General features: G+C 39.4%; 1 protein-coding gene across 4 annotated transcripts in view; it reads left to right on the top strand.

Annotated features, from left to right (window-relative positions):
• TMEM161B (transmembrane protein 161B) overlaps positions 1-27557 on the top strand; it is a 143110-nt gene that overhangs the window by 109416 nt on the left and 6137 nt on the right. For 2 of the 4 annotated variants that reach the window (XR_010413126.1, XR_010413125.1), the window contains 4 exons: positions 4863-5059; positions 18816-18983; positions 19777-19884; positions 20365-20534. The gene's annotated coding sequence lies outside the window, so the exon portion shown is untranslated. Of the gene's footprint in view, positions 1-3429; positions 3533-4862; positions 5060-18815; positions 18984-19776; positions 19885-20364; positions 20535-27557 lie in introns of those variants that run through there. The other 2 variants (XR_010413124.1, XM_064596349.1) reach the window with 2 other exon arrangements.

The following is a 27557-nucleotide window of genomic DNA, read 5'->3' as shown; positions in this document are numbered from 1 at the left end:
CCAGGAGAAAATCAAATTTAATTTCATACATACAGGGAGCCCACATACATTCAAAGGGGAGGAGAGCAGTTCACAGGGCAATAAGAAGAGAAGCAGATGATTGGTAATTAGATGTTTGCCTTGCCATACAGATGGGTCACTCAGATAAAATTTATCTCTGGTAGAAACTCTCATTCTGAGAAAGACCCCCAATTTAAATTCTTCTAGGAAGTTAAGGGAGGGGCAAAAGTTTCTCTTTAGGTAACTTGTTCAACTTGGGTAGTTACGTGGGTAGTTCATTTTCAGACCTGTCTGACCCCCAACCTATAAACTTAACCACTTTGTTTTGCTTCCTCCATTGATACCCTGTATTACCCCAGATTACATGATCATATATCACTTTCTCTTCAATAATATGAACTCTTGAAAATCCAGTTATTTGATTTGCATGCTTTCTGCCTAGCGCAGTATCCATACTATAGAAGACACTCCAAAAAAAAAAAAAGGAGAAGAAGCTCCTTGAACACAGTTAAAAGACTGAATGGATATCGTATAATCCCTATTCTCTGAGCTACATCTCCCTCATCTGGCCTATTGTATCCCATACCACAGATCACAATCATGCAACTTCACTTTATTCTCCCACATTACTGACTTCTGAAGTGGCTAGTCACAAAATTGACCATCTTGACAACTGTTGCCAGTGAGAGTCTTTATTTAACACGGTTAGTAGGTATGGCCAGAAAATAATGACAAGGTATGATCTACTCTACAAGACTTGGGCTGCAGGCACTGTCTTTTTTGTTTTCTATTTCTGAGTTGAGTCAGAACTGGCTTGAATCTTATCTTCATGATAAACATAAACATTAATATTATACCCTTAGAGTACCCCTTCCCCTATTCAGAAATATTTAAGAGTTCTGTGGGTTTACAGAGGCCCCCAAAGAAAAGTCCCATGGCTACTCTGGCCCCAGGAGAACTCATTGTCTGGGGCCATTGTGGCATTGCTTTGTTTTCCCACATGGTGCTGCACGGATCTCCAGGCCAGGATGCTCCTCTGAATGAGAGCATTTCCACAGGACATGCATTTTAGTGCCCATCCTTTGGGTTTGCACACCATCCAAGGACCTGCTAGTAAAATACCATGCTAGATGGTATCCAGTGTCCACACTCAACCCCTGGGGATTCACCCACAGGGATCAGCAGTCTTCCCTTTCCCTTGCCCCAAACAGAGGATCAATTTCTCTCCTATTTCTGACGATAGAGCGTGTTTGTTAATGGAAGGGTCCAGACCACAGAGACACAAATGTCTATTTACTTCCACAATCTGGAAACATTTCCCTTCCTTTTTAAGAATTCCTTCTTCCGAGGACAGATTGGAAGACCTTATGGTATCTTCTTGCTAAAGGGGCTTCAACAAGATCTTGACCAGATCATTCTTTTAAGTAGTTAAATCTTTAGTGGGGTCCCCAGTTGAAACAACAAAAATGCCCAAACTTAATGGCACATGTAAGTGAGCGTTGCCCTTTTTAAAGGAGTCACTTGCTGTACATTATTGTAATTTGCCACCGTCATCTAAACAGTTTCTTGATTCCATCCTCAGGTTTTCAGAGCTTGTAGCCCACTTTTTTTTATTACTCCAAAGAGAATAAATATTTATGTTTGAAAATGGATTTGATTTTGGAAAGAGCCCAGTGTTATTTGGCTTAGTTTTGTGAATGAAATCAGTGTGAAAAGCTGCTTTTGGTATTAAAAGGAGGTGAAACTATAAGGTAATGCCACTGATTTTGTGAGTCTTAACAAGTCCAAAAGGGACTTTCCAAATATAGTGTCACGGATGGAGTGTCAGGGAAATAAGTATATAGCTTCCAAATGTGACTACACCAAGAATGGCACAAATCTGAATACAAATATTCTGGTATATTTGTGACCAACTAGTCTCATTACTGACTATGAAGGTACAATTTGCATATTATGTCCAAAATTCTTGCTGAAAATAGCAGTGGACTGGTGCTTCTCAAATTCAGTGTGAGCACGAATCCTCTAAGGTTGTTAAAATGCAAACTCTGATTCAAGAACTCTGGTGTTGGCCCAAGATTTAGCATTTCTAAACAGCTCCCAGGTGATGGTCCAGGGACTTCTCTTTGAGTATCACTGTCCTAGACTCTCTGAATAGCTCTCTTAAGCAAGTTAAATCTTGGTTTGCACATTGATTTTGGTACCCATGTTAAACTACACAGGAGTTATTTTGTTCCTTAGCAAAATATTTGTGTTCATATACATGAACTTTGCATCAGAACAGAGAATTTTCTGTGTACTTTATGAATGAAGATACAGCAATGACCCTGTGCCATTTTCCTTAGATTGGATATTTTCTTTATTTAGAACATAACAGAAATTTCCATGGAAAAAATGATAAAGTAATTTAACTGTTCAGCTTCACTAATTATTATATGGCAGATATTATCACATGAGAAAAAGCAAGGTATATTTTGATATATTGAAAGCTGTTATTTCTGATTTGACAATTTTTGAAACTGATGTAACAAAAGTTCTTTTGCTAGCTAGCTAAAAACAAAATCCTATTTCACAGCTAGAATGTAAACAGCTAAGATGTAATCAGAGCACTAAATTTTCACGGCTACAAAAACACAGCTGTGAAACATAACTTTAGATTGTAATAAAGCCAAATGGTTCTGCATGCTAATAATGGATATTACAAATGAAGATGAGAATGACTTTGTTAAAATTTTTTAGTGTTTAAATACCTTCCCTAATGTTACCTGTTTAACTGAGAATGTTCTCAAGTTACCTGCCACATATGTGTCTCTTGAATATCTAATATGTGTATTTTGCTGGGAACTAGTGATACAGAGTTGAATATGATAAGTCATTCTTTCAAGGAGTTATTTTGTATTACATAATATGTCCTGTGTCAGTTTGAGGGTTTTTTTCCCAGATTATAAAACTAGTGCATGCAAATTGGAAAAATATTAGAAAATACAGAAAAAAATTACAAAAGGTAAAATATACATTATTAAAAGATCTGCCACTGTTAATATTTTTATGTTGTATTTTAAGTTTCCATTGACCTAATTCTAAGTATTATTATTAATGGCTTCTTGGTATACTTTATTAATAATTATTATTTTTCACTGTGGAAATAACTCTTTCTGGTTGTCAGTGTCAAGGTATATTGCAGTTGAATTTTTATGCCTATGTTGGCCTGGGCTGAATTTTGGAAACCCACAGTAATGTTGTATATGATGTGTGTGTGTGTGTGTGTGTGTGTGTTAGGGTGGGGACTTACAGTTCCCAAGGAACTGAAACAGTAGCTGGAATTGCATCTAACTCTTTAGATACTAGTAGGCGTGAGACCCTTTATGATATAACTGATAGTGTTTATATCCCCAGAGTTACTCATGTGCACATTGTGTTTTGCTTTTTCAGTTTTGTGATACATCTCTTGCACTGTCATAATTTTGGATTGGGAATCAGTGGACCTAGTTCTTTACTAAAATCTGTTGCACACTTTTATCATCTGTAAAATAAGGTACATTAACTACATATCCTCAGTTTTCTTGATGTCTCGAATTTTGAAATTCTGTTGCTATTTTTAAATTAGTATCTTGCATGTAAATAGATCTATCCTCATAGATACCTTCACATAGTTTTTTTTTTTTTAAAGAAGATAGAAGTTTGTGGAATACACCTCAAGGGAGCAGTGGGTGGGACAGCAAAGGAGAGACTGTCTGTGATACCTTCATATATTTTTGATAATAATCTGAATCAATGTAAATCTAAAGTCTCTTTCAAAATCTCTAATTTGGAGGGGCACCTGGGTGGCTCAGTTGGTTGAGTGGCCGGCTCTTGATTTCGGCTCAGGTCATGATCTCGGGGTCCTGGGATCAAGCCCCATGTTGGCTCTGTGCTCAACAGGGAGTCTGCTTGAGGATTTTCTCTCTCTCCCTCTGCCCCTCTCCCCACCTGTGTTCTCTCTCCTTCAAATAAATAAATAAGTCTTATAAAAAATAAAATCCATAATTTGGAATAATAGTGTAGAATAGACCTTGGCAAATTATTGCATGTAGGCTAAATCTGGCTCTCTACCTATTTTTGTAAATAAAATTTTATTGGAACACAGCTATGCCTACTCATTTATGTGTTGTCTATGTCTGCTTTCAACTTGTAATGGTGGAGTTGAGTAGTTGTGAAAGAGACTGTATTTACTAGCTGAACTGTCATAGAAAAAAAACTTGTTGACCTTGATGTAGATTAATGATCTTCTGGATCAATAAATGTGCTTTTCTTTGGATACTTAGAGTGACTATGAATAAGTATGGTATCTTAGTTATAGTAGCAGGAGGTATAAATATGGAAGACATGCCTGGGTCATATAAAGCAGCTCCTGGTTTTTTGAAAAGGGCTTTTTCCTAAATAGAATTTACTTGGGCTTGATTTCCAGAGGTCAGCTGGATCTGCATCAAGGAAATGTCACATCTGTTGTCATGAGAGCAACTAGAGTGTCAGAGTGACATTCTTTGAGCCTGGCAAGATTCATCTTGAACAACTCATGCAGAAGCATTTTAAATTAATGTGGGGACTCTTTGTAATAAAAACCAGGCCAGGAAAGCCATGAGCTTTTAATATCGTAAGGTTAGAGGTATAATTTCACAAAGAATAGGGGCCAAAGTCATGTTAATAGTTGATGTACACATTACTCATGAAGATTAGACAGTGCCTTGCTCAAGCCTTTGGAAGAAAGTGAACCCTCTCTGTGATTAGGGGTGTAAACTTTCAAGTATTTAGCGGGAAAGTGAGTTGCAACATTATACTGGTGAAAAATGTCCTCACTGACCTTGAAATACCCACCTTTTCCATAGACCTCGGACTTGGAGGAAGCTTAAGCAGAGATAGACCTCTCTGAATTCCTAATGAAGTCTGAGATGGCAGAGTTTGCAAAGCAGAAGATGAAACCAGGACCAGGACTCAGGTTGCCTGAGGGGAAGAGTGGTGTGTCCTTTTTTGAGAGGGGCTGAAGAAAAGACAGCCGAAGGGACCTGAAGATGCTTGAGAGAAGGTAAGAGAAAGGGAGAGTGTCCCCTTGAACCTCCTCCAGAGGCCTAAATAGAGAGACCTTGCCCCTTCAGGTACTGCAAAAAGTCAATACTTAAGTGTAGACTTTCATGACCTCGAAGTTTTGGATCCTTTGCTGCTTTGGGACACCCCATGAGCCTTTGGTAAAAGAATGCTAAAATATCCATCAGAGTCTAGTTTGTATCATTCTGGTGAGAGGGTTCTGGAATGAATTCAGTTTGAATCTGAGTAAGTACTGATCTGCCCATTAGCGGACCACCGGCAAAGGGCTGCCCAGCCTGAGTGATCAGGGGCTCCTTCCTCTGATTCCTCACTCCTTAGCTGGACAGAAAAGACACTCCTGCTCTCTGCTCCAGAGAGCCTTAAAACTGTTAGCTGGGTGGGAAATTATCAGTGGTTTGAGATGATTGGAACTGAATTGAGGTTTCTTGTGAAGTAAATAGAAGATTTAAAAGATTATTGAAAATAATTTAATTTTCAAGAGAAACTGAAGCATCTTGTATCAGCAACAAATAGAAAAATTAACTTCTCTTTTTATTTATTCCTTTCAGCCTTTTTCTTGTTGTCATGGCATTAATTACTCTGATGCTATCACAGAGAATGGAAATGTACCAAACCCTTTCCATTTAGAAAATATTTTAAAAATCACTTTCTGAGGTTCAGATGATTTGGGAGAAAGATTAAAACTGACCTGAAGTTTATTCAGATACTTGGGTTCGTGCGTGCGTTCGTTCGTTTGTTCGTTCCTTCCTTCCTTCTTGATTCTCTTCATCTGCTGGACCAATGTAACAATGTAAGCTGACAGCCTACGTCACCTATTACTGATAGGATCAACACACTAGGCAGTGTTATACTGAAATGTCTATATAAGGATTGTCCCAGATAATCATGGTTTCTGGGGAAAGGTTGGTAAGTTACTTACATGTTTTTATGTTTAGGTAGAGTTTGACCTTCAAGTAACTGATCAATTAAAAAAATTATTTAGGGGCATTTGGGTGGCTCGGTTCATTGAGGATCGGACTTTTTTTTTTTTAAGATTTTATTTATTTATTTGACAGAGAGAGAGAGAGCGAGAGCAGGAACACAAGCAAGGGGAGTGGGAGAGGGAGAAGCAGGCTTTGCAGTGAGCAGGGAGCCCAATGTGGGGCTTGATCCCAGGACCCTGGGATCATGACCTGAGCCGAAGGCAGATGCTTAATGACTGAGCCACCCAGGTGCCCCTAAGCATCACACTCTTGATCTTAGCTCAGGTCTTGATCTCAGGGTCATGAATTCAAGCTCCTTGTTGGCCTCCACTCTGGGTGTGGAGCCTACTTAAAAAAATTCATTTAATGAAAACTAGTCAAACAAATATAATAAGTTATTAAGAAGAAAATATTAGGCTGAATCACATGAACTTGCTGATATTTAGATATGTTGAACTAAAACAATGGCAATTTTGTATGTTTCAAGCTAATACATAAATGGTCTCTTGAGCTTCCCTCCCCCCCCAGTTTTTATTTATCCTATTGCAGTTTTCTAAGACAAAAAATGGTATTCCTTTTTCCACTCCTGGAAGAAGAATCTAGCATACATAATATTTCTAAAGATCTTAGTAGATATCCTTACTGGCTTTCTCTTACTCAGTTTTCTTCCTTTGTTTTTTAGATCCACTAATGCCCTAGAGCAGAGAGGGTTAGAAGGTAATGTTTTGAGCTGAGTTTAAGAGAACAGCAGATTTTCCTGGTCCTAGTAGGGTCTTCCATAGAATGGAGAGAAGGGTCATGTGTGGGTGATGTATGAGAGTGCAAACCCAGGCCATCCTGCCATGCAGCGTTCTGTGAGGGGACAGGACCTCTCAGGCAGTGGTGAGTGGATGCTTAGGTTCTGCAGTCTTGAGGGGCCATGGAGAAGGGTCTCTGTGGCCAAGCTTTGGAAATTGTTTTGGAATAAATGATATGAGCCTGGTCAATATAATGCATTGAAGACTGCTGGTCTTTCCTCAAATTTTCTGGACTACACTCATATAACCCTAGGAAGTATTCCTAAAATAGGATTCAGTTTGAATTTTCCCTCCACCTCAGCAGGTCTGGGCAGAGCCAGATTAATTTGTGTGTGCTTGCACACCCTCGGGCACATGCACACATTCTCTCTCTCTCTCTCTCTCACACACACACACACATTGTTTCTTGCACGCACATGTCATGGAGGAAATTCACACTTTTTACCTGAATCTCGTACTACACAGATAAAACAACTGATTGAACATTTTACTTTCCAAGTGGTTACTCTGCATCACAGAGAAATAACTTACACTTGTCTTTTCACTTGACTTTTATAAGGTGGGAATCTAATGAAATTTTATTTCTGATACTATTCCCATCCCTCTTCTCCACCCTTCACCTTTAAAAGTGCAGAATAAATAAGAGATAAGAAATACAACTTGATATGATACTGAGCATTCTGCAAGGAGTCAATAAATAGTTGAATGAGTACTAGAAGGAAAAGGACTTGGTATAGGGTTTGTTAGCATACAAAGCTCATCTATTCCACCACTTAGTGCATTGCTTTCTACCTTTCTCATCTCTTTGGATTACCTTCAGTGCACAGTTGTTTTCCTGCTGATGGGCTGATCTTAATTTTCTCTTGAGAAAAACCTGTCTTTCCTTTGTTGCCTGAATTCTCCCCCCACCCCTTCTCTCTCTTTTGTTTCAGGTACAGATTCTTTCAAATTTCTTATATTGGATGTATTCTGGCTGTGCGAGGCTTTTTTGTTTGGGTCCGTGGTTTATGATTCTTCATTCAGTGTTGAGCTTTACTAATTGAGCATGCATTCACCATAATTCACCATAACAATTCAAGACATACCTAGTCAGGATCTGAGATTCACATTTTTTATAGTGCTCTTCAGGTGGAATTCTGGGATTACTGGTCTGTGATTGGGCTGTATGACCACCATGAATAAAATGGAAGACCATGATGAGATTGGCTGAATTTTTCACTGATTTTCTGAACTGTAATTTCTACTGTGTGGCTCCCATATGGTGAGAAATTTTCTTTAGCCCCAAGTGGAATACCTAAGATACAGATAATTTTTTTTGTCCTTTCAAGGTATGAGAAGTAGTCTGGGAAACTGGCCAACATACTGACATTTCCTTGGCATTATTACTTTTTTTTTTTTTTTTTACAACAATGGGAAGAATATTTATTATTGGGACTGTTCTAGGAAATCTAAGAACTATGGCAGTCATAATCATGTTGATTCAATTTTTCTGTCTGGCTCTCTCTGAATGTGGTGGGATAGAAACAGCTATTCATTTTTCAACCTTTTATATTTTTGGAGGAGGGTAGTTCTTGTTTATTGGCATAAAAAGTGATTCCATATGTGCCTATTATTTAGGGGGTACCCTGAATGTGTCTGGACAAAGATGTTTCCCACTGTTTCCTTACACTCCACCTTAAGTAATTCATTTCCATATGTTGAACATATTTTTTTTTCTGCTGTTGTCCTAACAATTTAGTGTAAATAATTTTATCAGATTTCTTTATTCCTGTTTTGAACAAATTCAGCCAATATCAAAGATGTTCAAGGCATTCAGTCTAATGAAAAAGGAGAGGAGAGAACACAGGGGAGGAGGAAGGGATATTTATCATGTTATTTTACTGTGTGAATGTTTCAGACACCTATATTAGAGGTCTCATGGGTTTTCCCTCTTCAAAAGAAACTTAAAAATCATGCTAAAACCAATTTTCAAGTGTAGCATGAGTTAATGGTAGAACACTGTTTTCCTGTTACTACATGGACACTTTTACTAGAGTTTAAGGAGAGCTTTTCTTTGATTATAAAGATGGGGACCACATTTGATGTGAAATATCTCTAGAGTATTTATCAGTAATTTGAAGGTGCTTAGCTACATCTTTCAATATTTGTGTGATGATTATATTCACAGAATCCTGCTCTTATTGTTGACATTATTGATGCCTCTAAATTTTTTGTTTGTTATTTTCTTTTTATTTTTAACTCATCTTTATTGAGATATAATTAACATATAGTCTAAGTTTAAGGTGTACAATATGTTAATTTGATATACTTATCAAACGAAAAATTTAGAGGCATCAATAATGTCAACAATAATATAATGATTACCACTGTATTGAAACATTAGCTAACATCTCCATCACGTCACATAATTACCATTTCTTTTTTGTGGCAAGAACATTTAAGATCTAATCTCCTAGCAAATTTCAAGTATATAATACAGTATTGTTAACTATAATCATGCTGTACATTAGGTCTTCATAACTTATACATCTTATAACTGAAAGTTTGTATCCTCTGACCAACTTCTCCCCATTTCCCTCAACCTGCAGGCCCTCATAACCACCATTCTAGTCTCTGTTTCTATGAGTTTGATTTTTTTTAGATACTACATATAAATGATATCATATAATATTTGTGTTTGTCTGTCTGACTTATTTGACTTAGCATAATGCCCTTGAGGTCCATTCATGTTATTGCAAATGGCAGATTTCCTCTTTCTCATAGCTAAATAATATGTTCAACTCTTCTAATCTCTCTTTTTAAGATTTTCTAGTTCCACATTTGTACACATTTGAATGCTTGTATTTGATCCTTAGAAGTTGGTAAGTGGATATATTTCAATCTGAAGATGTACGATCATTTTTATTAAGGATTAATTCAAAATATTGTATAAAGATGGCAAGTTTTTTTTTCTTGTATATATTTTTTATCTCAGTTTGGTAGAAAATATACCAAAAGATTCTAATTTTCTGCAATGGGGAGGATTTCATTTAGCATCTCATTAATATTGTCTCCAATCAGAAGTCTGAAATTTCTTTGGATTAAATAAATTCCTTGCTTTTTCTTTTGGCATGTTGAAATTTATTTAGTGTAAACATATATTTTACTGTAAACTAATGACGTATGTTTCCAGTGAGTAATTTGGTAACTGTCTAGCTTGTGTTCTTAAAAGTACAAGTGGTATTGTGAGCCCAGTGGAATAAGAACAATGCCCTACTCATCTTCCTAAGTCCGGAGCCTAGCATGATATCTAGTGTACTTCAGGTGCATATCCCCTGACGTGCTGAATCAGTGACCTTGTGGTAATACAGAAAAAGAGTAGATAAGGATGGTTAGGTAAGTGAATATAGCATGGGTAAAAGCAAATACTTCGTGAAAACTTTGTGATTTTATCCATATATTAGACTATTGTTATGAATATATTACATGAGAAATAATGCAAATTTGAGTATGCTTGCTTAGAGAAGTTTATTATTAAACATCTTGGTCTTTGATGACTTATTTATGGACAAAATTTATTGGCAAGATAATTAGTTTAAAAATGTAAATATGTGACTTTAAAAGTTAATCCTGTGCTATCTGGTTTTGTACTCTGAGTTTTCATATATATGTATATATGAATATATATATATTTATATTTATATAATCTCTCCAACTATATTGCAAATTTGTTGAGAGTACCAGGGCTCTTAGTAGCCTCCATTCCCCACATATGTAAGGAGTCAATAACATTTATCAAATGTTAGTATTGGGATCATGATTCACTGAGTGGTTTTGTATATGACTGTCTGTGTGTTTCCCCAAATGTAAAATTGGGAGAATAATACCTTTTCTATGCTATTCATACAAAGTTTATATTTACGCTTTGAGTCTTGTAAGAATGCTTTTTTAATGATATAAATTGAAATAAGAATAAGCAATTTAGCAGTTTAACAACTAAGTGTTTTAACATGTGCATTTAAAAGAGCAAGGTATAAAGGCTTCGGCTTTTTTTGGAATTGGAATCCTGGTTTTGCTACACCTTGTATGTGGGGAACGATGTATAAGTTCTCTGAACCCACATATGTTCTCCTATAAGTGGAATTTATAATTTTTTCTTTATAGTGGTGTTGGGAGGTTAAATTTGATAATGTGTAATTCTTAATGTTGCACCCAACACAAGATAGATAGTCAACAAATATGGACACCATCACCTACCCTAGCTTTCTGTCTGTTCTCTTGGCAATTTGAAGATTTCATAGCCTCGAGTAAAGTTGGTCTGTCTTTAATCAGCATTTTCTCATAAGCTCAGACCTGCATTTCCAGTCACCTTCCAGAGATCTATACATTGTATCCTTACTTGCCCCTAAAACGTGACATGGCCCAAACCATTAACTTTTCAATCCACTTTTTTTCCCTTCCAGTATTTGCTATTTGTTATTTAAATCACTATTCTGTAGTAACCAGTCCAAAGACTTTGGGCCAAGTTTCATTCACTTTCTTTCTCTTATTCTCTACATTTAATTTGTTGGAATTTGGGAGAACTGACTTAGCATATCATAGTAGAAGGCCAACTGTTTCCTCCATCCCCAAACAATGCCTGAAGGATGTCAATTGCTGGGGAGGTCAACATCTTCCAAGTCTGGCCCTAGATCTGCCCACAGCCTCCAGGTCCAGGACCTTCTTCTCATAGTGCTGGGTAAACCCTGACTCATACTTCTCTGGCTTTCTGATGTAGACTTTGTCTGGTACTCTAATCTGGGATTTTTTTTTTTTTTTTAATTCGGATAGGCATGATACAGCCAATCAGATTACAAGTTTCTTTGTAATGATCATATTCCAGGTTGCCACCTGGGTTAACATCTGGGTTGGACTTAGCTGTATCCAGGTCTCCTTAGCCTCACATTTACACTTATTTTACTTGTCAAGTTTAAAAAACAAAACTCACTTGTGGGTTGAGGATTCCTAGTTTTATTATGAGAGAATTTATATACAGTGTTGCCAGTCAGTCCATGAGATTTTAATCTTACCTCACATACTTATCTTGCATACATCCTATTACTTCCAGATCCATTGCCACCATCCAGGCAATCATTACATTTCACTAGCATCATTCTACCTCTGGTATAGGCTGCTTTTGGCTAAAACAAATAGAAAAACAGACGAAAAGTAGCTTCAATGACAGGGACATTTTTTTCCCTCCCATAACAAGAAGATCCTAAGTAGGAGGCTCCAGGGTTGCTTTAATAGTTCAGCAATGTCAGGGCTCTGGATTGGTATTCTGTGACTTCCTTGACGTGCTCCCCATGGCTGCAGCAGGTCCAGACGTCAGGTCCTCACACAAGGGCATTCAGTTGGCAGGAAGGGAGTGGGGAGAATTTCTCCCTGTGTGTCTTATCAAGGGAGAAAAGCTTTCCCAGATAACTCTTGGAAGACTTCTCTGTACATCTTATTAGCCAGGACTGGGCCACTTTCCTCTGCCCTAGTGCAAGTATAACCAGGTAAGTGAATATCTGCTATTTTTGGTCTCTATATTTGTTAGGGAGAAAGAGGGAGGTTGGGAAAACTCTCAGGTAGGTATTTAAATCCATTCTGCATTTTTGCCAAATGTGCTTCCCTGAGTACATTTTTAAAGAAAATGTCATCACCCTGGTCTTAAACTTTCAGTAACTTTATTACCAGCGAGTATAGTATATAATCCAGCTCCTTCTTTCTTCTACTTTATTCTCCTATGGCTATTTGGTGAATCCTGAACAGACCCAGCTCGTCCCTGTGTTCGCACCTCAGCTCATGGCATTTCCTCCTCTTGGAATCTTTTCTGCAGTCCCACCGACTTAGAAAAGGCTGGCTTAGACACCAGGGCTCAGCCCTATGGCTGTCTTCTGCACGAAGCCGGCTTGGTTTTCTTCCATCAGCTGGGATTTCTCTTTTCTTTCAACTTCCTCAACACTTTTCTGTCCACCGTAGAACCTGACCACTCATGGACTTAACATTTTAAGTTTTGATTACTCACAAAAGCCCATAAAAGCCCAATTCAAAGGCATTTTGAACATTGCTGAGGTGCAATCCAAATCTTGAATGCCGCAAAGTGGGAGTGCAGTAGTGAATTTTCTCACGGGAAATGAGTCATGCTCGGCCGAGTATCTAGACCTCAGCAAGGCTTCACTGTTCTTTCTTGTTGTAATATAGGCAGTAAGTTTTGTGAACTCATTAGAAGCTGTGCTCCATTGTGGAAAATGGCTGTTAATCGAGAGATAAAACTTTAGATGAAAGTTGAAAAGGTAGTTAACTTTTGGTTTGAGGAGAGGCATAGGAAAGGGGTAACTCTCCACTCAGTGTGATTTATGAGTTTGCCAGGAGCCTGAGAAAATACTTGCAGATTCTTGATTTTATGGTATAGACAACCTCTTACTTGTATTATGATTATTTATGTGTAAGACCCCTTGAAGACAGTAAGATTTCAGAAGGCAGGGAGCAAATCATGACGTAGTTTGGTGGGTCTGGAGGCAGAAGAACTGGGATTAACTTATAACTCTGCCAGTTCCCTAAGACTGTGTGACCTTTGAGAAGATAGTTGACTGTTTAAGCTTTTTGTTTCTCCATCCATAAGGCAATGGGAAAAAAATACCTATTTTAGAGCTATTAAATGGAATAGCATCTGGAAAAGTGCCATGTAAATTGTAAACCTAAAGATGATTAAATGATTATCATTATTTATGTCCCCACAATATCAATCATGAGATGAGGTACAAAGGAAAGATTTGTTGAATGAATAGATGAACGAGGGAATGAATGAAAAGCTAGCACAATAGCCTAGTTATAAGAATAAAAATACTTTTCTTTCCATAATAGCGTCTCTGAGGTTCTAAGGCATTTTACTTCCTTGCATTACTAAAATATGGAAATCAATAAAAATCATTACTGAGAATTAAATACCACTAGATTATATCAACTTTAAGATGAAGCTGAATTTCTTCTTTGAGTACACTGGCTATTCATAAACGGCTGGGCCTACACTTCGCTGTTTACAACATTACTGGAACCCTTCATGTGCATCACAGCTTTGTAGTTCCTCTGGGACTATCCATTATGCCACAGATCCACTATCATCTATAATTCTCTTTAAAAACCTAATAAAATTTACTGTAAGATGCCTGTGCTGTGTGTTGTCTTCAAACATAACCTTTTCCACATCTTTCTCGAGTGTTGAGCTTTTAAAGGATCTGGTCTTATTGGAATGGTAGCTCACTCGTGCTTCAGATTTATACCCCTCCACAGTAAGGAACAAGGTACTGCTATCCCGGCCAGAAACGGATCAGATACCGAGGAAATCTGTGAATAGCTTTACCCTGCTGCTGGGCCAACCAAACCTAATAAGCTACAATGCCACAAACTGGTCTGGGTGGGCATTAAATGGCTTAGTTTTTCTATAACCAGCTATAGGAAAAATAACTATTTTCCTCCCTCTGGAGAACACGCAGTATTCCAGTTAAATAATTTGCAAGTATTTAAATCAATCACAAACTAATGGACATTAGAATGCACACTAGGATATTTCTCTTAAAATAATGTCACTACCATTCACACTCACCCTCATCATGGGACATCGTTCCTGAGATTCAAGGGGATTGAAATTGACTCCTCCCCCCCCCCAACATCAGTGAGGTCATCACTGTTGTCCCTGCTCAAGGATCTTCAGCTTGTTGTGTTTTGTGTTCCCTGGTTCTTGGCCAAATACAGGGGAATAGCTTCTCTTCTACCCCTCTGTTATATGTCCTAGTTTCCTGCATTTTGAGTTTGTGAGTACCTCAGAGCATTTTGTGTACGTGGGGGTAGCGGTGGGGGATTATTTGAAGAAACAACCGCAGACATCACTTCAGCAGGGCCGTCGCTGGGAGAGGGAGTGGGTAAGAGAGGGTGCAGTGTCCTCCAGCACCAGAGGATGGAGCGCCCACATGGGAGGTGTGGTGGGCTGAAAAATGGCCTCCCAAAGATAAGGGCATCCTAATCCCTGGAACCCATGTGTGTTGCAGAGGAGGCTTTGTATGATGTGAAGGGGTTAAAGATCTTGTGATGGGGAGGTTATGCTGGATTAGCCAAATGGGTCCTAAATATAATCACAAGGCTCCTTATAACAGGGAGGGTAGAAGGTCAAAGGTGGAAGGTAATGCAGTAATGGGAGCAGGGAGGGAAGAGGCGATGGGAGGTGGGGTCATGAGACAAGGATGACAGCTCCTAGAGGCTGGGAAAGGCAAGGACCACATTTTCCTTTAGTGCCTCCAGAAGAAACGAACCCTGCCTGGATTTTAGCGCTGTAAGACTTACTTGGGACTTCTGCCGTCCAGCACTGCGAGGGCATCAATTTGTGCTGTGTGAAGCACATAGGAAAGTGATACCGGTGGTTTGGCTGGAGGGGCTTGAGCCTGGGTGGTTGGCGGTGAAGGCTTTTCTCCCGTTACAATCCAGGGCATTCTAGCAAGCATGTAAGCAGAGGCTGTTCAGTTCCCCTCACTGGCCTCCTGGGCACCAGGCCCTCTTCCTCGAGGCTAGGATCAGGGCCCTTCACTCTTAAAATGAGTGATCTTCTTCATTTTCTTTCTCAATAGACCTTGATGGCCCATAAAGCCTAGAATCAGAACCAGCTGCAGGAGTTGTCCACCTTCCTCAAATTCATGTAGGGTTTAATTTTCAAATGTTCCTTAGAAAATATTTATTTGAATGCAGCCCAAGGAGGAAGGTAAGCAACGTGGTTGTGTTTCCACACGGAAGCACGTGGAACATGGGTGCCCTTCTGCACAGTTATGTCCTAGAACTGCTGGGTATCCTTTCTTCCTTATTTTTGTGGCAGAGCTGGGATTACTGCTTCGGTTGCATGCCCAAATTCCTCCTGGTATGTACCTTGAACTGCTAATAAAAGAGAAAAGATTCCATATTGTGTGCAGAGTTCTGTAATTTTTTACCTGGGCAAAACTTAACCATAGCCCAGGTTTTATATTACAAAAATGCATGTAACAAGTGATCGTATGTCAAAAGCAAGTATTATGTATGAGTTGGAAAAAAATCTTATCTGTCCAAAGCCATAACTTCCAAATAAAACTCCTTTCGGAGTTGGCAGCACACATGTCTGATTTAGGCCTATTCTGAATAAAACTGGCTGAGTTATCAAAACTCCATTAATCTAATTTGTTTAAATGCAAGTAGTACCTTATGCCTGGCTTAAACATAATTTAAATGAAAAGGGAGTGGAAATACTCAATATAGTTAAGATGGCAGACCCCACTCATTTATAAAAAAGAGAAGATGTGGGCACCTGGGTGGCTCAGTCGTTAAGCGTCTGCCTTCGGCTCAGGTCATGATCCCGGGGTCCTGGGATCGAGCCCCGCATCGGGCTCCCTGCTCCACTGGAAGCCTGCTTCTCCCTCTCCCATTCCCCCTGCTTGTGTTCCTGCTCTCACTATCTCTCTCTCTCTGTCAAATAAATAAAGAAAATCTTTAAAAAAAAAAAAAAAGATGTAAAGTCAACAAAGAAAGGCCTGTGGTATAGTGTTTGGCTTTGAAAATGCTAAATAAATGGAAAATAATCTAATGGTAACAATAACAGATATGTGATGCTCATTCAGGATCTTTAAATGCAAAATTTTCTCTACCTCCTTTTTTCTTCACTGATGCACATCTCACTAAAATGAACAAATGAGTCTCATTTTATCTTCTAGACTGTGGCCCTATAGTGTTAACTCCTGAGAGCCTTTAGTGTAACCTAAAGAAAACTGTCAAAAAAATGCATACATCTAAATGCTGCCAATTTGAAACCTTACTACCATAGGCTCTGGAATTATCCTTGTCAGAACTAAGAAGGCAGCCAGCCTTCCCAGCAGTCTCTTCTGCATCTCTGAACTTCAGTAGCATTGAGTTTCTAGGGCTGGGACTAATGGTGTGACAATTGCATGGTGCTCCCTCCTCTCTTCAATTCTGTTTCTAAAGGTCGGGATGACCTACAGTGTGACAAAATAAGCTAGTTGTTCGGTGGAGCCCGGTGTCCTTTGAGAAGCTAAGCAAAGGAATAATAGTGTCATGAAGTCATTAGTGTACCATATATTATAAGCCATAAATGACAGCTCTGAGTGAGACTGTCCTGCTTGGGTCTGCCACTTCCCGCTGGAATCATCCCATAGCAGGTGGCAACTGGCACCTCACCAAACATCTGTGCCATCACAACCAGGGACCATGGGCCTAGAAACTGGAGCAGGTCTAAGAAAGTTGATTTTATATATATATAAAATCGATACTTATTTGATTCAGGAGACAAGCTCTTTCATGTGGTATCATCACTGCCAGACTATTTTAAAAAATCAAAATGTTGTGAATTGATGAATTTTCTATAGGTGTTGGCAGATGTAACTGGAATCATCCCAGAGTATACCAAATCCTACTCACCATATCTCCCAGTCTGTGAAAAGTAAATAAAGATAGAAACAAAAACTAAAACATTTCCCATCTAATATTGGAGTTGGTCCATTCTATTAGCTCCTAAAACCTCCAGTCAGTAAATTCTGCCTTCTGATCATCGCCAAACTGCCAAATATTGGTTACATGAGTCCTGCTTACCTTTCTGACTCTGAGATTCTAGATTCTATGTCTAGTGAGCCTCTGTATCAGTATCTTGCTAACTTCTCACCTATTCCCTTGCACACTCTCCAGGTACAAACTGTTCCCCTCTGCCGTCTCCTCCATCTGCAGCTCAGACCGGATCGTTCCCTGAGAGTGGCCCCTTTCACCTGCATTCTCCCTGGAGCCTGTAGCATTGGCTTAGTGATGCTAGTAGATTGGGTAGCAGTGGGGTTGGAGAAGGAGACTATGGGTCCCAAGGGCTGCTCCTGATCCTGAATTATCAGTGAACACTAGGGTATGCTAATCTCGGAGTATTCTTGCCTAAACTCACAGAGTTCTTTCTATTTTGACGAACATTTTGTAATTTATAAATACGGATATATTTTCTGAGAATCATGAGTAGAATCTCAAGAACTTTCTAAAAAAGCTTCTTAGTTCTAGTTACTTGAGTAACTAGAGTAACTCTAGAGTAACTAGAGTATTACTCAGGACAGGTTAGGGTGTAGTAACAAACCATCCCTCAAATCTCAGGGGCTCAAATCAACAAATATTTATTTTTCACTCAAGTCACATGTGTCTGGTAAGTTGACAAGGTGCTCTGCTTCTCAAGGACCCACATACTAGAGCTCCATTATGACTCATGCCTCCAGATTGCCTGAGGTCAAGAGACTGGGGAATTGTGTACCAGCTCCCAGAACTTCTACCAGAAGTGACACAAGTCACTTGATCACGTTTAATTGGCCAGAGCAAGTCCATGTTTATGTTGGCTTTGTGAATCAGAATATTTGTGAATAACCCTTATGAGTCCTAGAGGGGGCCTTTGTCTTTTTGTGGCAGCAGGTTCTATGGGTATGCTCTATGATTTCTTCCCTATTTTTATGAAAATTTTCGGTTTTCTATCTCTTTCTCTCCACTGCTCTTTCTACCTCTCTTCTATAAGTGAACCTGGCTTTCTCATTAATGATGTTATTTTATATGAACTCCCTTCCAGCACAGACTTCTTCTTTTCCCCTTCCTTTATCACTAACACAGAGGACAAAGAAAAGGGTCAACATTCTTTGTTCACCATTGCCAATTCTATTGTTTTTTATTTTTTTAAAGATTTTATTGATTTATTTGAGAGAGAGAGAGAATGAGAGACAGAGAGCCTGAGGGGGAGGAGGGTCAGAGGGAGAAGCAGACTCCCTGCCGAGCAGGGAGCCCGATGCGGGACTCGATCCCGGGACTCCAGGATCATGACCTGAGCCAAAGGCAGTCGCTTAACCAACTGAGCCACCCAGGCGCCCCTACAATTGCCAATTCTAGATTATTGTTCTGGTGGTTGGAATTCAGTAATCTGTCCTCTTTACAGCTGTCGCATGCCACCCTCCTCCATGGAGCTGCTATGGGATACTCAGGCCCCCAGTACTTTCTCTGTTGCCACGTCAGTGACTCCACGGTTTCTTAGTTCCCTCATACCAATGATCCCCACCTCCACTCCATCCTCGGGTCTCATCATCTATCTGCACAGTCTCTAACTGTGAGTATCCAGTCTCTTACCAAATCTCTTTAATGTCAGTCATTCTAAATTTGTTGCTCAGACCGACCCTGTCTTCACTTTCATCACACCCCTGCCTCAGCTCTTCTCCGTCCTTTCTGACATCCTTTCTGTCCTGCCTATCCTGCTTTCCAGAGCCAGCCAACTCAGCAGCGCCTTTGCTTTTTCCCTAAAATTCCCCACTGACCTTGAACTTCCAGTCGCTTCCTTGCTGGGCTGCCGAGTGCTGCTGGAGAAAGCTGTGCTGATTGAGTCTGCCACACATTTGTGCTTGTTCACTTTAACCAAACTGTCATTTCTGCTCAGCACTTCTTTTATTCATCTCTTGCTGACTCACTGCACATCCCACACAGCAGTTTTTTCAAACATTTTTAACTGTCGTTGAGATTCAAGGCCCACTCCAGATATGGCCCCAAAATACCTTTTCAGTTTCATCTCTCGTTTCTCCCCAAAAGCTCTTCGCATTGTGCTTTCCAAAATCCATGCATTTGCTCTTCCTTTTATACCTTCCTCTGTTATCTCCACTGAAAATGCCACCTAATTTACTTCCTCCTCTGTGGAGAGGCTTTTCTCCTCTGACAGAGGTCGTGATTTGTTGTAAATGTCCATGTGACTTTTATTATCTGTTATGGGTACTTAGCAAATACTACCTTAGCAAATACTAGGTACTTGTACATAGGTACCATCTCCCCAGTTTTATTGTGTGTTCCTTGAAAGGAGAAACCATGATGGTTTATGTACATAGTGTTTATAGATAGTGTCTTGTCATTTGTAGGTAGATGTTCGGTTGATGTTTGGTGGATGTACTGGAGAAATAAATGTTAGCTGGTTGGAGAATAGTTTTTTCCCCCTTCTCCAGAAAGAAGTAAAAGTAATATTAAAGGTAAAGATGTTTTTCATCTATTCTAATTATTTAAGTTTTAATGTAACAGGTAGTTTTGGATGTTAATACCAATAGATTGAATGTATTTGGAGAGTAGTTAACGGGTTATGTAAAAGAGCCATATTTCATGTAATGTCCTTGAATTCTGTGATTCCTTTCCATGCAGGTGAATTAAGATCTGTATTTCATTTGTCTTTATTTTATCCATATTTTAAATATCTGAATCAATAAAGAAAATAGCTCACGCATAGAATTTTGTCTTAAAGCAAGCTGCTTTAGGTTCTGGTCTCCTGAAATACATTTTATTTAAAATCCTTTTTGGGATTTGCATATAATACTTTATCCCTGCCTGAGTATGGAATTGTTTGAGAGATAAAACAAGAGATAGTCAGATAGTGTCCCCGGGTGTCCCCTTTATTACCAGTAAAGCTGATGTTGGAGAATGTGGGCAATCATAGGATTCCTGTTATCAAATTGCAGAGTTAGATCTGCTCATCCAGCCAAGGGCAGCCCCGGGTCAGCACAGGCCTTCCCATGTGGGGTCCTGCCCCTGTACAACTTCCAGCATGGAGGAGCAGAGCAGAACGCTAGCTTCCTATGGTAGACAAGATCTACACATGTCTCTGGCTTCTCCCTGTACCTGCATACAGGTAAGTGTCTCTATCTGATGAGAAAGCAAGGTGGGGCAAAAAGGTTTAATACTTGGGGAAACTTCCTCATGGAAATCAGAATGGGGTAAGAGCATTCCTATCTAACACTCTTGAACATGATGGATGATTGATGGTCATCAATGATGAGCAATCTAGTCATTTCTGCCCACACAGATAGAAAAGCAGAGCTAAGAGACCAAGTTAGGTTCCAGTTCAAGCAAATGAAATCAGATATACTTAAAGAGATACTTATTCTTCTAATATTCAATATCATGAGCCAAACGATTCCTTTTCTCCCCTATGCCAAATTGAGTCCTAAATACTTCCCTTCTTATCTAGACTGGATACCATTTCTTTTTTTCTTTTTTCTTTTTTTGCCATCTCTCTCCTTTCTCTCACATAGATATTTTGTCACCTTACATGCTTTGGGTCAGTCCAGCTCACCTTCTTCGTGTCTAAACTGCTGACTGCTAATAGTACCAGGGAACTACCAAAGTTGGTGCCACTACAACCTTGTGACCCTCATTTTTAGGTGGGCCCTTGATGCTGCCTATTGAGCCCTGACTATGTGCAGGAGCTTTTCTAGGCACTGAGGATATAGAAAAGAATATGTCAGGTAAGACTGATGCCATATGAAACATTCTATTAAGGCAAACAGTTAAGCAAAAATGCAAATGAATGCATGATGTAATTTCAGGCAGTGACACATGTTATAAAGAAAAAAATACAGGCTCTGGGGCTACCGAGTGATGTAGGGTTTGGAGGTTTTTTCATATGAGGTAGCAAGGAAAGTCTTCTCGACAGCCCTTTGAATAGAAACTTGGATGAAGTGAGGGAATCAGTCATACAAGGTCTCCAGTAAGGAACAAGAAGCCCAATGGCCCTAAAGCAGAAATGAACATGGAATGTCCCAATGATAAAAAATGGAAGGTTAGTGTGACTGGAATATAGGTAAAATGGAAGGAAATGAGACAGGTCAGAGGCAGACCATGGTTTGAACACACAGAGCTAAATATCTCCTGAAATCTCTACCTGGTTATGATGTTACCACATTAAACAGAACTGGTCTAAAAGTGAATTTCTTAAGATTTCCTCTTATCCGCCAACTTCTCTTCTCTCTTTATTTCCTATCTCAGCAAATGGAACTACCATCTATATGGGCACCCAAGTAGGAACCGTCACGGTCTTCCTCCTTTTTCTTCTTGCCTTTCATCTGATCACTCACCAGTTCCTACCAATTCCACCTCTAAGATTTAGTCTAAATTTGCCCTCCAGCCTCTCTGCTAGTACCTTAGTTCAGGCCCTTATCATTTCTCTCTTGGGTAGTGCAAAGACTCCTCACCCTCTATTCTTGTCCCGTTGCAGTTCATCCTTCATATCGTGATGATTTCTCTAAAATGTGGATTTGATTTTATTAGTCAATTTTATAAAATCCTCTAATCCTCTATTTCCCATGGCCTGCTGTCCAAGCCCCTTAGCATACAGGGTCTTTCACAGTCTGGCCCCTGCCTACCTTTCCAGCTCCTTCTTCCCCCCTCCATCTCTCATTTTCCCCCCACTTTACCTGAATGGTGCCTTGCTCTGCACTCTGCACACTTGCACTCTCCCTCTGGGATGACACTACAGCTTTTACTTTCCTGGATGATGCCTGCCTATTTGGCAAGTCCCAGCTTGGGGTTCCTTCGTATCTATTCCTATAGAACTCCATATCTAGCCATGCTTTGGCCGTTTTCACATTGTTTTGCAACTGTTTGTGTGTCTGTCTTTTGATGGCAAACTCTTTGAGGGCAAATTATTTTGAGGGATCATTTCTTTTTTTTTTTTTCCTAGTGCATAGCATAGTATTGAGACACAGTGGTTACTCAGTGGTTGCGAACAGACAGGGATGTTATAATCTTCACGAAATCCTCCCTTTAGAAACACATTATAACTTAAGTAGTTCAAGAATACAGTATTTTCATACAAGTAATTTAGATTTTAATTTTACCATTCTATTTGTCCTTATATAAAATGATTCACATGTACATAAGGCACACAAGCACTAACACATTTATATCCATATATCTTTTAGAAGTCCATCTATAACCTAATGGTTTAACTTATTTAGGGCATTGCTTCAAATTTATTTTTTCAATTAATAAAATTGTACCCTTTGTGGTTATTACTCCATGGGGTGTAAGCACAAAATTTAAAACTTCAATTAAAATACATAAAACAGCAGCAGTTAAAGTAATATATTTGAAAAATCTTAGCTTAAAATGATGCCACAATGGGGAAGGACAATTTACAAAGATACACACAGACACACACACACACACACAGAGGCAGCTAGGAAGAATAAAATGTTGATGATTTAAAAATAATCTTTTTTGTATCATAAAAAACAGATGTGGATTGGGGCGCCTGGGTAGCTCAGTCGTTAAGCGTCTGCCTTCGGCTCAGGTCATGATCCCAGGGTCCTGGGATCGAGCCCCGCATCGGGCTCCCTGCTCCGCGGGAAGCCTGCTTCTCCCTCTCCTGCTCTCCTGCTTGTGTTCCCTCTCTGGCTGTCTTTCTCTCTGTCAAATAAAAAACAAAACAAAACAAAAAAACAACACAAAAAAAACAGATGTGGATTTACACTTCGCTCTTTTAAATTGTCATCTTTTATTTTGTGGGCAATGTCTCATTCCTAATTGAGTAAACAGTCAGAATTCATAACATTGTCAAAAAAACTGAGAGATTGGGTCACCATCTTTAAGTATTTTTGATGGCAAGAACTTTTCAATCACAACAGGAGGATGCCAATAGAAACCTAGAGATTGAGGCTGAAATTCCTTATGGAGAGAACTACATTTTTTTTTTGGTCAAGTAAGAATTCTGCTTACCCTGACATTCTGGCTGGCTTTGTCTTTAATACTTAGAAATAACCAGGGATCTTTTGCCTTTTCTTTCATTGTAAATTATATTGTTTGGGGCTTCTGGCTAAAAAGTAGAAGTTGAGCGAAAAACATTTATCTACCCAATAAAAAAAAATCTAAACAATGAGGTGAGGAGATATAAAGGCTGATCTACCCAACTCCAGGGATTGTTGACAGAAGGTTTTTACCTAAACATTTTATTCTAAAAAAAAAAAAAAGTTTATTCAAATGCCTTGAAGTGAAACAGGTTTTGTGAGCTTCTGGATAAAATTTCAGGTGGCTTTCCAACACTCCAATAAAGTGGACATTTTTTGAGTGTCTGTTATGTGCAAGATCCCATGGGAGATAGAAGGCAGAATAAGTTATGCTACCTGCCTTCAAGAAGTTTATAACTCTATTGTAAAGAAAGTGTGCACATGGATAGAACACAGGCAGGTTAAACCTAGTGGATTATGTACACATGTTTATCTTGTACCATCCTGAAATACTACTACAATGAGAGTAAAAAAAACTAAAGAAGCATGAACTGATAGGCATACCAGAATGGGAGAGGATACAACAATAGAGCAAGCCATTTTTAGAAGATAGGAATGAATGAAAGAATTGGCAGAGGTAGAAAACTGATTCTAAGTGTCTACAGAGGGTAATGGCAATGAGTAGTCAAATTTTGCCACAGGACCCCAGAAAATCTCAGAAATTAAAGATATTTGGTATCACTGAAGACAGAAGTAAAGCATGGCATTGAAAACAGGGGGAATTGGTTGGAAATTGCTGTAACAAGATGCTAGAATTCCCTGGTCCTCCTTCCCTTGCCCATGTTAATAGAAAGCAGAGGTTTTATTTTTTTTTTTTAAAAATCGAACTGGAGAGTCTCATGTGAATGGTGGGAGGAAAGATACTATATGGAAAAGTGGATGACCAAGTGAAAGTCTTTATGCTGAGTGGTTAAGCCTCCCTGACCTCTATGAGCTATTTGGCTGAAAGAAGCAGCTCATAGGCAGGAGGGTGGAAAATTTTCTCTGGAGGTTCTGAACTATCATAGAGTGTCTGTATCTGTCTACAGAGACTGATCTAAATCACTCATCCAAAGGGCTATGTCTCTAGCCAGTGCAGAAACCTACCAAATGACAAATTCCACCTTACATAGTTTCTAAACAACTTTTTAGTGTTTCACTCCTAAATGTGAATGGGCAACAACTCAGCAGATATATGAGATTAGCCTTCAATAAGAAACACAGAGGAAAATGTGTGTGAGAGAGAGTGTGTGACAGGGAGAGGGAGAGAGAACATAAAAGAACTCAGAGGAAAATATAGATAAAACAGGAAACAGAAGAAATGTACCTTTCTCCTGCTTCAAAGCCGTTAATAAAATCTTTAGAGAGCTGAGAGAATGTACTGTATCTGAATCAAGAACAAGATGGCATTAAAAAGAACACTTAGAAAACAAACAAACAAAAGAGCTCTTGGAAATTAAATAAAAGATAGCTAAAATAATAATTAAAGAAAACAGTAAAAAGTTTGGAAGTTAAGACCATTTTCCAGAAAGTAGAAGAAAAAGACAAAGAAATGGTCTTTTAAAAGGCAAGAAAAGATATGAACATCCAAAGACCAATCCAGGTATCTGATTCATAATATCTGACTCATAATATTTCCATAAAGAGAATGAGAAGAAAATGAACAAAGAAATCATATAAGAACACTTGCCAGAATTGAAAGGCACATATTTCCACACTTAAAAAGCCCACTGAGTGCCCAACATGAGGGCCAACAAAAGATCCACACCAACATACCTCACTGGGAAATTTCAGGACAAGACTGGAAAGAAGATTCTTAAAATCTTTAAAGTAGCTCACATATGAGGATCAAGAATTATAATGGCATCAAACTTCCTAGTAGCAACAATGGAAGCTTAGAAGTCTCTGTCCATTCAAACTATAGTAGAACAAACACATTTTGCATACCCGGAAAATGTGCCTCCCTTTGCAGAAGCCGCTTAGGACTTACTCTAAGAAATTGAGGACATAATTATGATCTAACAAGACACGGGCACAAGACAATAGGGATTCCATGTAGGAAGAAGAGGAGGGAATAACTGGGATGACACCAGGGCTGTGGGACTACTGGACAAGCAGTCTAGGTTGGAGCTGGGGAATGGAAATTTCTAGAAGCGCTGGGGCAGGAGACTACTGTTTTTCATTCTAAGGTGGCATGATCAATTGACTTAAAATTGTCCATTTTTTCTCACGTTGATAAAAAGTTAAAATAATAATATTTCAAAAAAAAAAAGATGCTATGTACTATCAGATTTGCAAACATAGTGCTTTGGATATTGAGGAAGTAGCTATTCATTCTGCCTGGAAGGCAGTTTTCATGGAGAAGGATGAGCATGGCAGAGATTCGGTGTTTGGCGATCATCACACACACCTCTGCATGTATCAGACTCCCTTGCAGGTAGATTGGGCCCATGTGACTGGGTTGTGGCCAGTGAGATGTGAATGGAAGAGATCTAAGTCATTTGTGGGCCTGGCCCTTAAAGTAGTCCTGCAAAATCCTATGGATATTTCTTTCTCTATGGTGATAGCCTTGGGGGCCAGGTTCCAGATGGTGAGGAGAGTGCTTGACCCACATATGACTTTGCATGAAGGAGAAATATCCTTTATTGTGTTAAACCACCGAGATTTGGGGCTTCACTTGTTAACACAGCATGCTTTGTGGGCTATCTGGAAGGTCAGAGGCAGCATGGAGTAGTCACTAAAGGCAGGAATTCTGGAACCGGACCAACTGGGTTCAGATCCTAGTGCCTCTGCTTACTAGCTGTGGGATCTTTGACAAGTTAATTTTAATGTTCCTGAGCCTTACTGTCCTCATCTTTAAAATTAGGGTAGCAATAGTACCTATCTTATAGGGTTGCTGTGAGGATTCAATAATTTAATATGTAAAGCACTCAGAGCAGTTTTTAGCACATAGTAAGTTCTTCTAAGTGTTGGCTATTATTATTTCAAAAGTAGGGAAGCAAGAAATGGCATCATAGGGGAAAGTAATAGAATGAAATGGGATGATAAGTTCTCTTTGAGGTATGGTGTACAAAAGTAGAAGTGGAATATAAAGGTCATTAGGTTACACAGGCTAGCGTGCTTATTAGGGTTTGATCAGAGGAGGAGACCCGCTAATAGGGATATGAAATAAGGGATGTTTTAACCAACGTTCGACTGCACATGGTTTGGAGTGCTGGGGAAGTCTCTGGCAGGTTGTTGTTTGTTGTTTGGGGGTGGGAGGCTAGCAGGACTGGCAAGTGGCAAGAGATGGTGATGTAAAGAGGGCAAGAGCAAAGACAAATGCTGCACTGGAAGCTGCAGCTATCACCACATCCAACCTTTTTTTTTTTAAAGATTTTATTTATTTATTTGACAGAGAGATAATGGGAACAAGAACATGAGCACGCACGATCAGGGGGAGCAGCAGACAGAGGGAGAGGGAGAAGCAGGTTCCCTGCTAAGCAGGGAGCCCAATGCAGGGCTCTATGCAGGGTTCGCTCTGAGGACCCCGGGATCATGACCTGAGCCAAAGGCAGATGCCCAACCGACTGAGCCACCCAGGCGCCCCATACCACATCCAACCTTGAGGACGTGAGTGCCCTGCAGAAGGATGCTAGGGTGATCCAGCAGATTCAGCATCCATGTATGTGGATGGCAGTGGAGCCTGGTACCCTGCATTGACTGATTTTCAGAACGCAATGGCTCCCGTTTCACTTTTGGCTTCCAAATGCCATGAAACTTTTTCTTGTGGCCAACTAGCCCAGAATCATATAAGGAATAGACTTTGGGAAATGTAGGTCCAAATGGGGATCAAATTGTACAGAGGGACTCTGGATGCCAGGCTGATGACTTTGGGTTTTCCTGTGTTGGCTCTGGAGGGCAGTTGAAAGCTGACAAGATTAAGAGATTCAGAATTGAAAGCTGTAGGACACTCAGCTAAGTTGCTTTTGAGGATGTTGGTATGTTGTTAGAGTTGATTTCATTCGCTATTTATTGCATACCTACTGTGTATTTGTAAATCAATTCTGCCTTGTTTTATCACTTAGGAAGACTCACTGCACTTGTGGGTTTTTGTTGTTGTTGTTGTT

The sequence above is a fragment of the Mirounga angustirostris genome, unplaced genomic scaffold, assembly GCF_029215605.1.
Source record: "Mirounga angustirostris isolate CCGP_5_RB_7025 unplaced genomic scaffold, mMirAng1.0.hap1 SCAF_7, whole genome shotgun sequence".
In the NCBI taxonomy this organism is placed as follows: Eukaryota; Metazoa; Chordata; class Mammalia; order Carnivora; family Phocidae; genus Mirounga; species Mirounga angustirostris.
Note: the sequence above shows the minus strand (reverse complement) of the source record. Positions and strands in the feature narration are given on the sequence as shown.